At 45.3% G+C, this 13,653-nt stretch overlaps 1 protein-coding gene across 1 annotated transcript in view; it reads right to left on the bottom strand.

Annotated features, from left to right (window-relative positions):
- Positions 1-13,653, bottom strand: part of LOC144769667 (uncharacterized) — a 759,350-nt gene that overhangs the window by 250,483 nt on the left and 495,214 nt on the right. The gene's annotated exons all lie outside the window — the stretch shown is intronic.

Below are 13,653 nucleotides of genomic sequence, written 5' to 3'. Positions count from 1 at the left end.
GAGAATCACAATTCCCAACTTTTCACTAGTGGAAACACTTTTACAGAGGCTTACCCATAAAGATGTGCCTGATCTGGTACCGTGAGACAACATATGTATGACCGCCTTCCTCAAGCTGAGAGAATGTCTCTGCTGTGCCCCGGCTCTAGGAATGCCTTAATGAGAAGGGCTTTGTTTTGTATTGCAGTGAAAGGGATGGGTGCTCCCTCACAGTGCTCACACAAGCCCATGGAATTTCTGAAGGACCTGTTGCATATTTCTTTGTCATTCCTGAACCGGCGACAAATGCAAAAACAACAGTTGATGGACAGAATGCAGAACAATGTCATACATTTACCCCAGTACATAGATCTGGGCCCAAATCCATCGTTTTTTTTCTCACCATGCCATTCCCGTTTGAACCCATTCATATGCAAATCAGTCTTCTTTCCTGTGCCCCATGGGAACAGTCCAGCCCGAACTGCCAAGCCAGGTCCTCCCTGGACTGGAAACAAGCATCCTAGGACCGGTTTCAGACTTTCAGCCCTCATCAGCCAGGATAGCTTGATTCCAGTGGCATGGAGAGCACGGGACTCACATCTGAGCATACCCATCCCACTCGGGGTGACAAATGCAAAAACAACAGTTGATGGGCAGAATGCAGAACAATGTCATACATTTACCCCAGTACATAGATCTGGGCCCAAATCCAACGTTATTTTGCTCAACATGCCATTCCAGTTTGAACTCAGCCATATGCATTCTTGAACTTGTAGCCGCAGCATTACTGAACTGCCTAAAGCCAGTAGTCGCAGTTAGAGTCAGCATTCAATAATGTAAGTGTATAGTAATAGACTACAGTGTTACAGTTATGGTTCCACATTCTGTTGAGATCTTTGCTCACACACACTCAAGCCCAGCACATGGCCATACTTACAGCGGAGAAGAACATCACTCTGTGGAGGTGCTCCTGTTACAACCCTGCCACACTGTTGCCTTTACCTGTGACTGATGAAAATTATGATGAGGTTGACCATGACTGTCTGGATGTTACAGAAGTGTCACCAAGCCAAGACCTGACAATCAAGATGTTTCTCTGGAAGAGCCTGATTATATGTTGTTTGTGTACGGCTCTTGCTTAAGATAAGAACGAAACATTTGGGAAGTAGTTTATGCCTTTTGCACCTTGATAGGAGTAGTGGGAGAATCCTGTTTTGTAATGTAACCTATGCACAGGGGACTGACCTAATAACCTCACTGTTAGAAATGGGGGTTTCTAGTTGGCAATGGCTGATGCCACTATCCAAATAGGGACCCTTCTTCCTAAGTCAGGGCAAGTGGGCCACCCCCTTTGACAACCCCTGTTCAACCCTGTGGTAACGTAGCACGAGCAGTTAGGCCTATCTCAGAGGCAGTGTGTGAAGCGTTTATGACCACGTACACTAAGGCAGTAATGACACCCCAAAAGGACACCAAGGTATTCCTCCTTCCTAGAGAGACCTATCACGGGGACTGCGAATTGCTTACAAAATTACTTCAGCTGTCTGGTAGTATAGGTATCTAAACTTTCCTCCTCAAAGGTGAGATCCTCCGAAGCATTGGACGTTGGCTTTCCTCTACTAGCAATAAGGCAGTAAAGAGACAACAAAAGGACACAACTCAGGTAGGTATAGAAAAATATTATCTTTATCTAACAGTTTAACTCAAAACTCTCAAAGCGTTTCAACAACTACAATTTACGTCAACCCGTAGGGTCTCAAAAAGACAATAGCTTATTCACTAAAGCGTGACACTGACTGAGTTCAGGCCCAGGGCCTACGCGACCCGGTGTACACCAGATACCTGTCATGGAGAGGGAGCACAGCACTCAGCTTCTCAAAGAAGCGCAGATAGTGACAGGTGGCCTCCCACTGACCACAAGTTGTGGAGGCTGAGGTCTGCAGCGTGTAATGATTCGGGCACTCGGGGATAGGGGGGCGCTCAGCGGCAGCAGCACGCAGCTGTGGCGGCCTTTCTGGTGGTGGTGATGACTCTCGTCATGCAGCTCCATGGTAGGCTCACAGCGGCAGCCGCTCTCTCGTAGCTGCGGTGAAAATCCTTAACAAGGGTGACAAGGTGCGGATGCACAGCGGCAGCAGCTCTCCTTCAGCTGTGGCGGCCCACAGGAAAAATCCCAAGGATGCAAAGTTGCCCCAGGTGCGTGTGCACAGCAGCCACAGCTCTCTCTTAACTGCGGTGGCCCACGGGACAAATATCAATGATGCAAACTAGTAAAGGGTGCGGGCAATCAATTGCTACAGCTCTCTCTTGGCTGCGGCAGCCCACGGGACAAATCACGATGATGAAAAATAGCAAAGGGTGCGGGCACTCAATGGCTAGAGCTCTCTTGGCTACGGGGGCCCACAGGACAAATCACGATGATGCAAAGTAGCAAAGGGTGCGGGTACTTAACGGCTACAGCTCTCTCTTGGCTGCGGTGGCCCACGGGACAAGTCACGATGATGCAAAGTAGCAAAGGGTGCAGGCACTCAATGGCTACAGCTCTCTCTTGGCTGCGGCAGCCCACGGAACAGAGGATGGTCTCGGCCCGGCTGGCACAATGGTGGACGCTCAGCGTCTACAGCTCTCTCTTAGTTGCAGCGGTCCACCCAAGTTCAGCGAAAGACTCGAAGGTGCAGATTCCGGCGGGCTCCCAGCGGCGGCAACTCTCTCTTAGCTGCAGCGGCCCACACCGGTTTAGCACAGGATTCAAAGGTTCAGAGTTAGGCGGGCTCTCAGCGGCAGCAACTCTCTCTTAGCTGCAGCAGCCCGTAGAGGTTTAGCACAGGATTCAAAGTTTCAGAGTTAGGCGGGCTCTCAGCAGTGGCAACTCTCTCTTAGCTGCAGCGGCCCGCCCAGGTTTAGCACAGGATTCATAGGTTCCCAGTCCACATTCCTCACAGTAGGACTAGAGGCTCCAGATTACTCGATGGAGGCCTCACCTGCAAATAGAATTCCTCGCACAGGAATTCCGATGGCTGACAGGGTGACGTCTAATGCCCCTGAGACTTCTGCAGAAGGCGCGCTTGATTTAGGCCCTCGGGTAGTTTCTTCGGCAAGCTTGGTAAACGTTTCAAAGTCCTTTCCTCTGTTCACTCGGACGGAGTTTCGTCTTGACATCCAGGAGGAACACACTTGGCCACAGTTCCAGCGTAGCATTTTATACCTAAAAAACCTTTGTTCTCTAAGGTTGCAAATCACTGACTCCAGTCAGAACCAGTTTGGTGGGGTCGGGAGCACTTGGTTTATGAGACGACATCCTGCCCTTTCAGAATGAGGGGGCCTGCTATCAGACACCCAGTGGGAGGTGGAGCCATCATTCACCTTGCCAGGCACTGCCCTACTCGGATCAAAGAGTCACCCCTCCCCGCACTCTAAATACCGATCTCTCTCTCCAGCAAAGGTTTGACCCAGCTGCCCCTGCCACTCCAAAACCAGACGACCAATACACATACTCGCAACAGCTGGCAGTAAAGCTTTAGGCAAGAAACTCCCACGTTTTCATGAAAGGCATTACAAAACATGTGATATATAAACAGTCCTTATTAAAAGGTGGCCCTTAATGTCCTGAGCATAAGCATATCAAACTCGAGGTTCCTAGGGCCGGATAGGGTGATAGAAAATAATCCTTAGCATACAGGCTACACAGATGTAGGCATTAGGGTTATCCTTATTCACACAGTCATTTTATATACATGGAGCATTCGCGCTGTGGCACTGATTAGTAGTGGCAAGGCGCCCAAAATGCCTGCATTAAGCCAACATACAAGACAGGAAGAGTGACCTACGCCAATGTTGCCAGGTCTAACACTCACCAACCACACGATGTTGGACAATTACGGTCCCAGATGGGCGTATTGTCTTCTTCTGGCTCTATCTGAAATGTAAATCAAATTTTTTGACCAGGGTTCATTGACTTCCTCTGGTTCCATCTGAAACGGAAATTACATTTTTGACCTGCTGAGGCTCTACAATTGCCCACTGAAACAGCAGTTGTAAAATGTGCAGCACACAAGAGGGGATGGAATTTTGTGACCGCTGACAAATGCTACATGGATGAAGTAGCCGAATACTGCACTCTTGGATCTTGCACATTCAACAAAACTTTCAAATGATTCTGAAAATAATGTTGCCACAACCCTAATTTTCACTGTTGCTGATATGTGGGAGGAGATCAAGCGTTTAGAGGAGGAAGTTATAGAAAGTGAACAAGAGAGAGATGGGTCAGAGCAGGGTGTGTGAAGAATGGAGATGAGATTTGGGTTTCCATAGACAGGAGTCTTGTCTTGTTGGATGCCATTTTGTCCCTATAACCAAACATTTTCATGGCCCAACCCATATACGTAGAGATACGTAGAGATACGATAGTGCGCATGATCAAGAAGCATTGGTATAATCCTCTTTTACACGTCATTGTCACCAATGTGTCATCTGTGAGCAGTTAAATGCAGGAAGGAGAACCGTGGTGACACTGAGTCATGTAGACAGAACAGGTGGTCTCTTCGATTGTATGCAACTCAATATTTTCATTTGTAATGGGATTCACTACATACTAGCAGTACTGTGTATTTTCTCACTATGTTATGTTATAAGGGACTTGTAGAGCGCTCGTTCACCGGTTGGTTTCTTGGCACTAGTGAGACAGAGGGATCGCAACACTGAGCAGCTTATTTATATGCGCATGAGAAAAGCCACGTTTTGAGGGACTTTCTGAAATTGGCAAGGTTAGTGCTCATCTGATTTTCAGTGGGATGGAGTTCCATAGTCTGGGGGCAAGGGTTACAAACCTACAGCGGCCTTGACACTTCAGTTTAAAGATGGGTACTGTGAGGAGGTGAAGGTGGGCTGAGGGGAGCCCGAGTGAGGGTGTGTAGCGGGAGATGCGGTCAGTGATGAATTTGGGGCTGTGATTGTTTAATGATTTAAACACTGGATAGGCGATTTTGAAGGCATACCACTGGGGGATCGGTAGACAGTGCAGTTTTTTTAAGAGGGGGGAGGCATGTTGCTGTCTGGGTTGTTGGTAGAGAAGTCTGGCTGCTTGATTTTGCACTAGTAGAAGTCGTTTGGTAAGTCGAACTGGAAGTCCCAGAAAGATAGCATTAGCGTAATCAAGCCGGGATAGGACCAGGGCAATTACGACCTGGATCAGTGCAGCTTGGCATAGGAGCCTGCTAATTTTCCTGATCTTGCGTAGTTGAAGGAAGCATGTGGAAATCACGGTGCCTATGTGCGCTTTTAGTGATAGACCCCAAGGCTTTTTACTGAGGTAGTGGGAGTATGGTCCCCAGTGGGTTTGTGCTGCACCTATCAAAATGAGTTCAGTTTCACTGGGATTCAGCTTTAAATGGTTGTGATCCATCCATTAACGGATTAAGGTCATGGTGCCTTTGACGTCAGAGATTGACTTGGGGTAGTTGTCGATCTGCAATAGGAGTTGGAGATCATCCGCATAATTGAACGTGGTTATTCCTCTCTCCATGAGAGTACTTATTAGTGGGTGGAGGTAGATGTTAAACAAGTGGGGGGAGAGGGACGAGCCCTGTGGGACCCCACAAGTGGTTGTTAGCTTGGGGGTGGTGAATGGGCCAGAACAGACTGCCTGGGAGCGGTTGTTCAAGAAGGATTTAATCCAGTGGAAAGGTGGACCTCTGAAGCCGGCCTCCTCGACCCTATCGGCCGGGATCCCGTGGACAACCGTATCAAAGGCCGCCGAGAGGTCGAGCAGCACCAAGGCCTGTGGTGTACATGTATCTGCTTTTTCACATAGGGAATCAAGTACAGCTACCATCACTGCTTCGGTTGAGTGTGCTGGGCAGAAGCCAGCTTGACAGGGATCAGGATATCCTGTCAGTTCCAGAAAATTAGAAAGGCATCTGGCCACATGAGACTCCAGTAGTTGACCAGCAACTGTGGGTCTGCGCCAGGTTTTTTGAGACGAGGGACCACAATAGCTTCCCTAAAAGTATTGGGTACACAGCCCTGAACCATGGATTGGTTGAGGAGGGCAAGAGCTGGGTCTTGAAAGGCTGAGAAGGCTGATCTCAGGACATGGGGGGGGGACAGTGATCCCGAGGAGAGCCTGTTTTAATTTCGGCCAATAAATGACATAGAGTCTCAGTGTCAATAGGGGGAATTGGTCCATAGTTTGGGGGTTTCTAATGGTAGGTGAGCAATTATTGTTTATTAATGTGGGAGTAATGCTTGCTTTGATAATGTTTATTTTATCAATAAAATATGTGTTCAGAGAGTGGCAAATGGCTTGAGAGGGTTTTGGTTTGTTTAATACTCTCTCTGGGTTTGACAGCTCATCTACAATCGAGAATATTTCTTTAGGTTGGTTACTGGCATTAAGGATGTGAGAAGAGAAATAGGTTGCTTTTGCGGTGATAATGAATTTTTTATATTCGTTCATGGCTTTGACATAGTTGTCCTTTCTTTCTAAAGAATATCTCTGCCTCCATTTCCTCTCTATTTGATGCAGAGAACGTTTTTGAGATTTTAGTTCAGGTGAAAACCACCTCTGAGCATCGTGTCGGCGGGCAAGTCTGATTTGTTTGGGGGGGGGCGTGGGTGTTGCTGGCTGCTAAGAGCCAGTTAGAGAAGAACTCCACATGAAGGTTAATATCTTTATTAGGGATGGGTGTGGTGTTTCTGAGGGAGTTGAGAAATTCAGCATTGTCTATGGTGTTCCCTTTCCTAGCTGTCCGGCCCTATAAGGGTGGGAGTTTGCTGGGACTAGAGATTTTTAGACCGTATTTTATAAGATGGTGGTCTGACCAGGCACAGGGCTGTATGAATAGAGCTGAGACAGATAGTTTGGTGATCCATAGTTGGTCAAGGATGTGACCTTTAATGTGAGTGGGGGAGGAAATTTGTTGGGTGAGGTTCAAAGATTCGAGTGATTCGGTCAATTCCCTTGAGTGAGGTCCTTCTTGGGGGTCACTCGCCCAATAGTTGAAATCCCCGGTCAGCAGAATATTTGTGTGGTCAGTGACTAGGTGTGCTAATTGTTCTCTGAGGTGGTGGGGGAACAGAGGCATATGTTGGGGGGGGGGGTCTGTAAATAAGTATGCAGATGATGGAGGGAGGGCTGCCCTGGTGCTGCTGGACCTCTCCGCGGCCTTCGATACGGTCCACCATGGGATCCCACTCGACTGTCTGAAGGCCTGCGGAGTACAAGGGAAAGCGCTTGACATACTTAAAGCCTTCCTGTCCGGCAGAGTCCAGAGTGTGGCCTTAGGAGAATATGAGTCAAAACCCTTCATTCTGCCCTGCGGAGTTCCTCAGAGCTCGTCTTTGAGCCCTACGTTATTTAACGTTTATGTTAGCTCATTGGCACCAGTAATCCGGGCATATGGTTTTGATCTTACATCATATGCTGACGACACCCAGATTGTGGTGTCTGTACTACCAGGGATGGAAGAAGATGTAGCAAGGAATTTCCAGGATTGTATGCTGGCGGTTGGAAACTGGATGGCAGTTAACTGCCTTAAATTAAACTCGGCTAAAACCGAAGTTATAGTGTTTGATTCAAACACTAACTTCTGGAGCCCAAGCTGGTGGCCAGACCAGCTGGGCAAGGCCCCCACCCCAGTAGCGAAGGTGAAAAACCTGGGGGTGTTGATCGATGATCAACTCACCTTTCGTCCCCAGTTCAATGCACTATCCTCCTCGGTGGCTTACCTGCTCAAATCCATCCGTAAGATCCTTCCATTCATCCCTGGCAGCGATAGAAAAACAGTGGTCACAACGCTGGTTATGGCAAAGTTGGACTTTTGCAATAGTCTATTTCTTGGTGCCCAACAGGGGGTACTCAATAAATTGCAGGTGCTACAAAATGCGGCTGCTAGGCTCATTTTGGGGATCCCAAAATTTGTCCCTGTGTCCCAGGAGCTGGTTAAGCTTCATTGGCTCCCAATGCGAAAGAGAATTCTTTTTAAAGAATTATGCCTAGTATTCAAGTCCTTACAAGGCAAGGGACCCTTATTCTTTCGGCGGTACTTTCATTGGTACCGTCCGACTAGAAATCTCAGATCAGCTGACATGGGGTGGATCACGGTGCCTCGTATCAGGAGAGCGCGCTGGGGAGGCAGAAGCTTTGTGCTGGGCACAGCCAAAGCTTGGAATACCTTGCCTCACGCCCTCAGAAAAATGACGGACCTCATGGCCTTTAGAAGAGCTTTAAAGACTTGGCTGCTTACCATCTGATTCCCTAACCTGCCTCTATCTCAGGAATAACACTTAGCGCCAGGACACGTACGGGTAACAGAGCACTGTACAAATGCCAAAATAAATAAAAATAAATAAATGGAGGCTGACTTGGATTCGAGTTTGAGCACCGTGTTTTCTGTGGCTGGTAGGATGAGTGGAGTGAGAGCAGAGAAGTTCAATTTTTTGTGAATAATCGCTGCCACTCAACCGTCAGGCTTGCCAGTATAGCAGTTAGTTTGCAGGATGTAATATTCATTCGGTGGTGCAGCTATAATGTCGGGTGTGGATTCTGTGGTTAACCAGGTTTCCGTAAGAAAGAGGATATCCGGTCTAACTGTGTCAAGGAGGTCAAAGATTTCTAGTTGGTGCTTTACTAAGGAGCGAGTATTGAGATAACATAATAATAGTTCCTCATGTTCCGTGTTTACTTGTTTTAATTGTTGGCTAGGCTTGTGGGCCGGCTTAACCTCAAGGAAGGCAGTTCTTTTATGATAGATATTATTATTTTGCAGTTTAGTTAACAAAGTACTACCTAAGATTCGGAGTGCATTGCTCTCAGTTCCTGGGAGGAGTAATTAAGTAATTGGGCAGAATGCTTGTGCCCGGGGCCCGGCAGGGCACAGACGGGCGCAGACAGGCTTGCATTTGGCGCGCCTATGGCACGCCGCCGGCGCGCTCACTGGGTAGAAGTGTACCCAACTACGAGCAATGACAGTCTCACTGTGGCCAAGCTGTTATTGAGGGGGTTGGTCCCCCGATTAGGTCTGCCGTTTTCTTTGGAGTCAGATCACTGGAGTCATTTCAACAAGATTAGGTGCATGCTGTGTGTAGCACAGCAAGTGGATAAGAGACTTCATTGTAGTTACTGTCCTGAAGCTTCAGGTACTGTTGAGCAGATCAACAGGATGCTGAAGTCCCAAATTGCCAAAGTGTGAGTCCACGTCCCTTATAAAGCTGGATGTTCTTCCTTTGGTGCTGATGAGTCTCCCAAGTACCCCTGACCAGAGGACAGGACTCTTCCAACATGAAATCTTCATGGAAGGAACCATGAGACATGTGTTGTGTCTGCTCCTGCGCTTGTGAAGATGATATGGTTCTCCACCACTGCAAGGCATTTTGTTCTGTCTCTCATCAGCTCAAATAAGCAACTCCCCTTCCAAGCTAAGACCAGTGCCATGACCTAAGTCCTGGGGATTGGGTCCTGGTGAAGAAATCAGTCAGGAAGTTGTATATGGAGCCCCATTGGCACGGCCCCTTATAAGTCCTTCTAGTGACAAACATTGCTGTGAAATGTGGTGGCCTTAACAAATGGGTACATGTTTCTTGCACCTAAAGAGAGGAAGAAGCTGGTGAATAGGTGGTGACAACAACCACTGTTTTGCAGATACATGCTATTAGCACCCTGAACAACTAGAGTGGGGAGAAGAGTATGTTAAAGGGTCTCAACGTAAACCAGAGATCAGTGCTGAGCCTGTGGTAAATGAGCCAAGAGTAGCTACAGTGAAACAAGTTGAAAAGACTGTAAACAATAACTCATCCCAAAGAAGGGCCAAGAAGTGCAGCCAGAAGGGGGTCAAAAAAAGAGAAGTAGTCAAGGAAGTGTGAGAGACTGAGAGATGTTTTTAGAGGAGTGCATCCAGGAGGCAGTCAACGAAGAAACAGAGACCAGTGAGTAAAGTGACAGTGAAGATGAACAGCTGGCAATCACGAGATCAAAGAGAAGACAGGTGCCTAGTCGAAGCCACTCTGCTCCTTGCATATTTTGCTGAGAACGAGCCATGTTTGAGAATACACAAACGGGCTTGAAAGGTCCCAGTGAATTGGGCTACAACAGTGAAAACTGACTGATTTTGACTCAAGTGAATTGTTACAAACAAGCTGACCTTTTCTGAACTTATGAAACGTCTTAGGGCCCAGGCACCAGTAAAAGAGTAGGGTTGTCATTTTAGAAGAAGTTGGTGTAGGGTGAGGGATAACTTCTGCTAAATATATACTTATTTGGAAGTAATCAACAATTTGCAAATGTGCACAAGTAGAAGCAGACAAATATAATTTATTTTAGATTTTGATATTTGTGTTCCTTGAAGTCTGACTCTGAAGAAACCATTTAGTCTAATTCTCCAAATCAATGTTGAGTCATATTAACTGTATTGTCAGTCGTTATTTTTCATAATCTGCCTATTAGTGGGTTTATATTCTTCTGCTGAGCATGCTTCTACCATAGATAACTATTTTAACTCATAAAGACAAGCATTATAGATATATTATGATGATATTACATGTAGAAGAATCCTTATGGAACTATAGCAACAATGTTTTCTGTTGCATGAATATTCTAAAGTCATGCATGGGCATGATTGTAATATCTGTGTTTACTTGCCTGCATTTACTGTGGTGAACTAACATCATTTACCCCTCAGATACCCTTTGTCTTTCAGTAAAATGCTTAGTCTTCTTTATTATCAGGGTCGTTTTGTATATTATTTCTCAAATGTTGACCTGGTCCTTGAACAGGTACCCATGTATAAACATTTGAATCCTTATTATAATGGTAGATACATGGATACAGTATGGCATTTATTTAGGTCTCTGAGAAAGATTGATGTTTCCAGTGCTCAGAAAGAAGGGCTGATATGTAAAATGACTAAACCTTAGAAATTGTTTATTAAAGAATTGGAGGACAGAAGGCAAGGAGTTGAGCACAAGGTAAAGAGAGGGTCTCAGGCTGAGAGGGGACAAAGAGGGAGGAAAGCTAAAGGATGATAAGATACTCCCAAAGTTGAGATTGGATTGGCAAAAGCAAAGAAAGCAAAGAAAACTTTGTTTCACGAGAAGAAAGGGAAAATATTATAAATACTTAAATGAGGAGGTGAAGTGAATGCTTGCAGACATTTAAAGTTCTGGGAGTACAGGAGTTTGATGGAAGGATCCTTTCATTCCTGGAGTTTATTATATTTGTGGGAATAATGCTAATTTTCACCTTCCTGCATATTGGGTAAGCAGACGTTGACTAGCTTTATTGTTTCCTAAGATGTGTCATGTTAATAAAATTGTTGATCCATTGAAGGCACAAGCGTAGTGATCTGCAAATAATAGGAGACATATTTTAAGCACTGATTCCTTCTGTAGGAGCAGTTTTGAAAGACCTGAATTTTATCAAGCTATCTACTTTGGTTGATCAACTTGCATCCAACACTGCACGGAGCGTTGTTTGCTAATAAGTCAGAACTTGTGGCCATTAAGGACATGGCTTTACAGTATAAGCTTGCTTTAGATATCTTACTCACAAAATGGACGGAGTCTGTTGCATGTTACGCATTCATCAGTGCTACAAGTACCTGCCTGATCAGAGCAAAGAGATTTACAAAGTTGTAAATAACAGTACTGGGATTTTGGAAGATTTGAAGGAGTTGGAAGCATTAGGTGTTTGGGGGGCAATTGGGAAGGGTTTTTCTTCAATAAATAATTGGCTTAGTGGTATAGGAAGTGGAATATTGGGGACTATTTATTTATTTATTTGACATTTTTATAAAGCGTTAACATGACCCTTGCGGGTATCAGAGCGCTGTACAAATGGGCGAAAGCATGAATAAAACCAGCACAGGGGAACAAATGATGTAGATACGTCAACACACTGTCAAACAAAAGGGGGTAAACAGTCAAGGCCCAGGGTCGGTAGTCGGCCCAGCTAGTAGAGTTTCAGATGAGTTAAGAGCTGTGAGTTGTTAAAGCAAGTCCAGGGTAAGTGCAGAGGGGTTGTGGGGGGCAATCAGAAGGAATTCAATTTTAAGAGTATTTAACAAAAGATGGTTCTGGGCTAACCATTGTTGAGTATTGGCTCCCATATCATTATTGCCATTATATCTATCTCTTCATTATTGTGTATGAGCTGGATTAAAGGAATGACTGAAACAAGTGGTTCAAAGAGCAAGAGAGGAGAATTAGTGACAGGAAAGTGGGAGAAAATGAAAAGAAAAGAAACAGAGCTTGAAGAGCTGCAGTGTCACATTTATGACAAGCTCAAAGACATTGAGCATCTAGGGGGATATTATCAAGAAACGGAATAAAAATTATCGCCGCTTTAGCGGCAGGAAACTGCCGCTAATGCAGCGATAATGGGCTTGATAATATGCCCTTGTGAATTCCCATAGAAGCCCATTGTGGTATATAAAAGATGTCCAGGAGTCATGGATATATTTATAGTTGATTTATTCAGGATAGTTACAGGTCCAGTTCTTATGATGGTAATTAAGAGACCCTACCAGGAGTGACCTCCTTGTCACTCAGCCTGCGTCCAACTGCCCTTAGGCTTAGGCAAAACCCCCAACATTCTATGATGTCACCAGGAAATATCATAGTGACATCAAGATAGTAACAAGGAAATACAAAGCTATGAGAAAGAGACAAAGTCCCTGTACAACACCCATGTTCTAGTGTGAACATGGGCTTCTATTGGAATTCTCAAGGGCATATTATCAAGCGAATTATCGCCGCTTTAGCAGCAGTTTCCTGCCACTAAAGCGGTGATAATTTTGATCCCTAAATGTAAACAGCAGAAATCTCAAACAGGTATTTATAATCAGTCATGAGGGACCGATGAATGTTTTGTGTGATATGTGTGATAGGGCTCTTTGAGCCATCAGAAGGAGGAAATTGATGATTCTCTCTCACTATTTTTCATTTTGCTTAACACAGTTATTATATCTATCCATATTCATGGTGTGACATTTATGTTATAGCTAACCAGGATTAAAGAGTGTTCACATTTTGTTAGCCATAGTCAATGTGGGCCTAAGTTAAACTACTCATGCTAATACTTCAAATATGTTTTTGTATGCTGTGCACTCTTCACCTTTCTCTTGTTTAAGGAGCCAAGCTATGGTAGTTATAATTGTTGCTGTTTCTGTGAGACTTGTTTAATGATGTGAGTTCCACCGAAAGTTGAATAATGAGTTGTCTATATCTGTGTCTGGGACAGGCTGACCGTGATATTTCATCCTTTACGGTATATCTCCTGAAGGCCATGCAGCTATGAGCTTCCTTGTGCGATCACTGGGGAGGAGGATGAAGCCATCTGGAAATGCTGGATTTTGATTGGCCCCAACCTCCTGGGAAAGGGAGTTGTTCTGCACAGTAGAAGTTGGATGTTTAATTGTGCATTGTAGAGCAAGGTAGAATCAGATATGCTTTCCCACTTGTTTAGCTTGTGAGACCTGGTACTTGTTTCTTCCCCTGCTCAAAGAGTAAGGCTTTTGAGCAAATCCTTCTCATTTACTCAATTGAACCTTCATTTGGTTCTGCCCTTAGGAGCTTTACTTGCTGACACCTTCTGCTTAATGTAACTGACTTCATTCGAATCCTCAGCATAGCATTAAATAATTTCACAGCAGGAGCAATACAGAATTGTATTTGATTTGCATA

The sequence above is a fragment of the Lissotriton helveticus genome, chromosome 7 (assembly GCF_964261635.1).
Source record: "Lissotriton helveticus chromosome 7, aLisHel1.1, whole genome shotgun sequence".
NCBI lineage: Eukaryota > Metazoa > Chordata > Amphibia > Caudata > Salamandridae > Lissotriton > Lissotriton helveticus.
Note: the sequence above shows the minus strand (reverse complement) of the source record. Positions and strands in the feature narration are given on the sequence as shown.